Here is a 5867-nt window from a genome sequence, read left to right on the forward strand (position 1 = left end):
CACTCCTCTCTTAAGCCGCCCACCTCAAGCCTACAACCCGCCCCCTTGGCCACCCCTGCCGTAAAGTGACCCTTCCGAGACTGCGCGCGGTAGAGCGTCGCTGGGGGCGGAGCCTAAGGGCCCCTCCTTCTGCGGGGCGGGCATTGTTTCCGCAGGCGGAAGCCTGCGTCTAGAGGAGGAGGAGGGGGCGGGGCTTGAGATTGGGTCGCCTGTGAATCATCTCCTTTGAGGCGGCTAGGTGGTTTCTCTTGACTGGGTTACACCACCCAATTCAGACCTAGACGCCAGATAGAACCCTCCATCAAGCTGCTCGTTCGTCTACTTAGAGCAAACTACCGGAATCGCTTGGCCCCGTGATACGCCGCTGCACAGAGCAGGAGAAATGCGCTTGTGCCCCAGCTCAGGCCCGCCCGCGCCGACTGGTCCCGGGTGTCGCGTGCGCGGCTCTCGTGGCCCTGACCCTCGCGGGCCTCCGCGTCCTTTGCAGGGCCGGCCGGGCAGCCTTCCCTTGTCTGGTGCTTCTTGGCTGACAACTTTTCGGCACCACTGTCAGATCTTGCCTTTTATGATTTTCCAGACGTTTCCCCACTCAACGTTCTTTAAAAACTTTATCGAGGTATAAAACGGGCATGCAAATATTTACACTGTACAATCTGGTGAGACCTAACATATTTGCCTACACAAACTACCTTCACAATCAACACAGTAAATACCTCATGTTCCACATTTCCTGCTTCCTTAAAATCTTGTTCCCGGCCCTCTGCAGCCCCCTCTGCCAGGCAATTAAAGTTTTCTTGAATTTTATATAAATTCAATTGTTACAGTATGGTTTTTAGGGTCTACCTTATTTCATGTAGACTACTTTTAGGTCCATCTATTATGTGTCAAAAATAATTTACACACACAAATTCTTTTTGATGCTGGGTAGTTATCCCATTGTGTGGATATACCAATTTTTTTTTTTTTTTTTTTTTTTTTTGTCATTTACCTGCTGATAGCCATTTGGGTAACTTCCAGCTGTGGATATTACAAATAAAGCTGTTACAAATATTCATGTACAAGTCTTTGTATGGGTATATTTTTAATTTCTCTTGGGTAAATATCTGAGAGTGGAATGGCTGGATTATGGTAAATAGCTATCTTTTTAGGAAACTACTAACCAGAGGTCCAAAGAGGTTGTATCATTTTACTTACCCTCAGGAATGTGTGAGTATTCCATTTGCTTCACATCTTTGCTAACACTTTTGTAATGATAACCTCTTTGTAGTTGTAAATTTCATTTTTCTGTGCCTAATGACTTGAGTACCTTTGCACATACTTATTTGCCAGCCTTTTGTGATGTGATTATTCTTCATTTTGGTTTGCAGTTGTGTATTATTAGCCCTGTGTCACTGTGGAAATACACATGGCTACTTTTGCAGTGAAGACAAGTTTACTTTGGCTCATGGTCCTGAAGTTCAACTGTGTGATTGGGCAGCCTCATTGGTTTGGACCTCTGGCAAGAGCAGCATGTCAGTGTGGGAAAGCATGTCCAAACCAATGTGCACATCATGTACACGGAAGCAGAGGAGACAGGATGGGTGAGGTCCCACAATCCTGTGTGAGGGCATACCTCCACTGCCCTAGATGAATCTCTATAAAAGGTACTCAGGGCTTCTTCATACTGCCATTGCAGGGACCAAGCTTTTACATGTGGACCCTTTGGGAGAAATTATCTATGTTCAAACCATAGCATTTCATGTTCCTGTTATTGAATTTTGATAGTTGTTTATGTTTTCTGAAAATATTTTATTAGAATTTCATCAGATTTACAAACACTTTCCTAGTCCATGGCTTGTCTTTTTACTTTCTTAATATATTTTATGTACCTGAGGAATTACAGTGTGGACATCTGGAGAGCATATTATTTTCATACTACAAGTATGGCCCTAAAGTCCTCCCAACCCCATATAAGCACCTGATTGCTCTAGCATCATTTGTTGAAAAGACTCCTTTCACCATTGATTTGCTTTTATATCTTTGTCAAAAATGAGTGTGTATGTATGTGTGTGTGCTTATGGGTGTGTGTGTGTGTGTGTGTGTGTGTGTGTGTGTGTGTGTGTGGCTATTTTGTGTAGAATGCCATCATATGATACTGTTTTGTTTTAAGTGTTTGTGTTTATCTCTGAAATTCATGCTTTCTTGCTGACTTGGTAAAATCTCTTGGGTGCTGTTTTTTTACATATTCAATATTTGCAGTTAAGAACACCATCAAAAAGGTAAAATAGCCTTTTTTCATGTATTTAGTGCAGGGTCTACCGAGTCTCACTACACAGATTGGACTTGTAGTGATCCTCCTGTTTTCCAGCCTCCCAAGTGCTGGGATTGCAGGCCTGTACCACCGCACCCAGTCTCATTCAGGAGCTTGGCGCACCCCATGAGTGAGGCCAGCAGGGCAGGCCAGGGATCAAACCACTGGCCCCTGTGTCTGCCTAAGCAGGTGCTTTAATATGCTGAGCTATCTGGCTGGCTCAGGTAAAGTAATCTTTAACCTAAAACTCTCAGTCTAAAGGAGTAGACCTTTGTCTTCATGCATTGTGTGTTTGGGGTTTTCTGTATAGCTCTTGGCCACTAAGAATAGAAAATTATTTTTGTTCCAAGGAAATAAGTTAAATACAACCCAAAGAAAACTCCCATGGTATTTGAGAACATAGGGGCTGGGGAGATGGCTCAGTGGAATAAGTGCTTCCCTGGCAAGTGTAAGGGCCTGAGTTCAATCCCCGGTTCTGCAAAAAAAAAAAAAAAAAAAAAAAAAAAAAAGAGAGAGAAATCAAAGGACAATAAGTTATATTGTTGTCTACTCTGTGTAAACACACATTCATACTTATATTCTTTTGGGAAAAATCTCTTGGGCAGGGATTCAGGAGCAGCAGAGATGTATAGAACACTGGGAAGAGTAGGGAGCACATTGCTCTCAAGGTTGAGATCTGTAGCTCCTCTAGGGAACAAGGGCAGTCAGGTGGGTGTTAGCCAGCTGGCACATGAGAGATGGCCAAGGCTGGGGATTTGAGATGATACTCAGAATGTCCTGTTCAGTGGTCTGTACCTTTGACTAGAGTAGCCAGAAAACTGTGTGGAAGCAGAGTCCATGATTTGGGGCTGGGGTGGGGAGAATAAGGAGGAATATAAATGTAATGAAATGTAAAGACCTTTGGCTAGGCCTGCTGATGGTCTTTGGTGCTATCAACACTGTCTTAGTTAATTTCCTCATTGCTGGGACACAAAACCTGACACCCACAACCTAAAGGAGAGAGGTTTATTTTGACTCACAGTTTAGAAATTACAGTCCTTGAATAGTCATCTGGCTCTGGTTAAGGCAGAGGAACTTGGTGAAAGAGAACTAACCATGGCATGATAGCAGGGAAGCAGAGACATCAAAGGGGAAGCCCAGAGGGTCATAAACCCTTCCAGGCCACACCCCCAATGACTGTCATTTGGAGCAGACCATACCACCTAGCATCAAGTAAGTCATCTATAAGCCCCATAATCCTGTTACCTTCCCAAAGCCCTGCTTATAATCATATGAGGATTTAGAGGAACATTAAATATAAACCTTAACAAACATGATGCTGAAAAGCACTGAATATAAACTCTCACATCATGAACAGCAGTACAGGACAACTAGGGACTAGATGGGGAGCTAAAATCTAGAAGATGCCATAACAAGAACCCAGCTTTCCTTTCTGTAAATCAGTATGAATGTGAAAACTCCTCTAGCATTCCCCCAGGGGAGGAGCAAGCTCAGACTGGTGGAATTTAAAAACTAACCTGTTTTTTTTAAAAAAAAAATACTGGAAAGAGAAATTTCTTGGATAGATGCATGTAAAGGTTTCTTTCCTCCCTGTTACCAAGTAGGAATAAAGAGAGTAAAGAAAAAGTAAAGCTGTATTTCTTTAGTCCACCTGTCCCAGCCTTGCATATCACCTCTCATGAGGCACAGCTAAAAATGAATTGTTGGGGGGTGGGGAGAATTGCCAAGGAGATGAAATATGATCTTCATCTGAGTAGGAGTTCACTGCTCTGTCCTCTATTTAGGTTTATTGGCACTGGTATTTGGGACCAAGTTTCAGCCTAATCGTGGAGGGAGACAGATAAGTGAATTGGAAAGTAAGGAAGTGTTTCTCTGCAAGCAAGATGGGTTAAGACTGGATCAGTGATAAACTTTTACTCAGTGCCTCGCAGGCTGCTTTTCTGCCTCCATGTGCCTGGTAAATAACAATCATGTTTATGACAGTTTCGTGGATATGGAATCAGACTGTCATCTTTTAGGAGAAATTTACTTTGGCTCCCAATTTGTAGAGATTTCAGACCATAGACAGTTGTCTCCAAGGCAGGACAGTATGGTAGAGGAGCATCACAGGAGAAGCAGGCAGGAAGCACCAATTTCTATCAATCTCTAGTGCCTCCTTCCCCTTCTCACTCTCCTTCTTCCTTTCCTCCTTGTCATTTTCTTCATACATTCTTCTGTTATTGTTCCTATTTTTAGAATGACCCCATTCCATTCTAGTATTGAGAATTACTAAACATATGCAGTGTTAGCTATCAAAGAAATCTATTAACCATGTTTGTATCATGGCTTATATCTAGAAGCCCCCCCATCCCCAAGGTCTTAATGTGTTCATAAGTGAGGCTTTTGGGATGTGACTGGGTCATGAGCATGTGATACTGGTTTAGTTCACTGATAAGTTTCTAGTTGGGTGTGATATTGGGAGGTAAAGCCTGGTGGGAAGAGGTGGGTCACTGTTCATGGCCTGGAGATGATCTATCTATCTATCTATCTATCTATCTATCTATCTATCTATCTATCTATCTATCATCTATCTATCTAATTACTGTTATTATTAATCTCTATCATCTGTCTTCTCTTTCCTTGAGTGCCTTGGTGCTTCCTGTCTGCTTCTCCTGTGATGCCCCTCTGCCATACTGTCCTGCCTTGGAGCCAAATGTCTATGGTCTGAAACCTCTACAAATTGTGAGCCAAAGTAAATTTCTCCTGAAAATAACAAAATAAAATAGACCTCTCCTTGTTTAACTTGTAATGTCAGGTATTTTACACCAGTAATTAGAAAGTAGGACAGCATGGAAATATCCTTGAAAAACTGTCTAAATGATTCCTTGCCTCCTACCAGAATCTCCAATTATGGATTGGACTCCAAGTTTGAGAAGGAACTTGTCACATGACTTTACTTATGCCTAATGTAATTCCCCTTGTGCAACTTAGACTATTTTCCTTGGCTTATCTTTAGCTTGGGGCTACCGTTGTCTTTTTATCTATAAAGATTAGTTAATCTGCAGTTCTAGTTTCATAGCACTGGTTCTGTGTTGGAGACTAGAACATCTTCTTGGCATCATTTGTTCTAATTCTGGAATTAAACCAACTATTTTTTACATAATTCAACCATGAGGTTCTCTTCTTTTTGGGGGGTGGGTGGTACTGAGAATCAAACTCACAACCTTGCACATGCCAGGCAGCACTGTACTTCAGAGATATATCCCCAGTCCTATTTTTTTTTTTTTAATAAACCCTTCATTATTAGTCAGGTTTGTGTGTTTTTTGTTTGCTATGTTTTTTTTGTTTTTTTAATAATTTCACTCTTTTATTGTCCTGTTTGTTTCTTTTTTTCAAAGTTTTATCGATAAACAGCAATGAGACAGTTTCAAATCAAATTGCAAGTACAGTTTCAACAAATAATACACTGCATATATTCTTCTTAGTGGTTAATTGCTGTACAAGATGCGGACCTGTGATCCCATTCACAAACACCACTAGAACAAATCATTCTATTCATTTAGAGAGTGCAACTATATATCTATCCCAACCACTTTCA

This window comes from Octodon degus, unplaced genomic scaffold, assembly GCF_000260255.1.
Source record: "Octodon degus isolate 3935 unplaced genomic scaffold, OctDeg1.0 scaffold00051, whole genome shotgun sequence".
Taxonomy (NCBI): Eukaryota; Metazoa; Chordata; class Mammalia; order Rodentia; family Octodontidae; genus Octodon; species Octodon degus.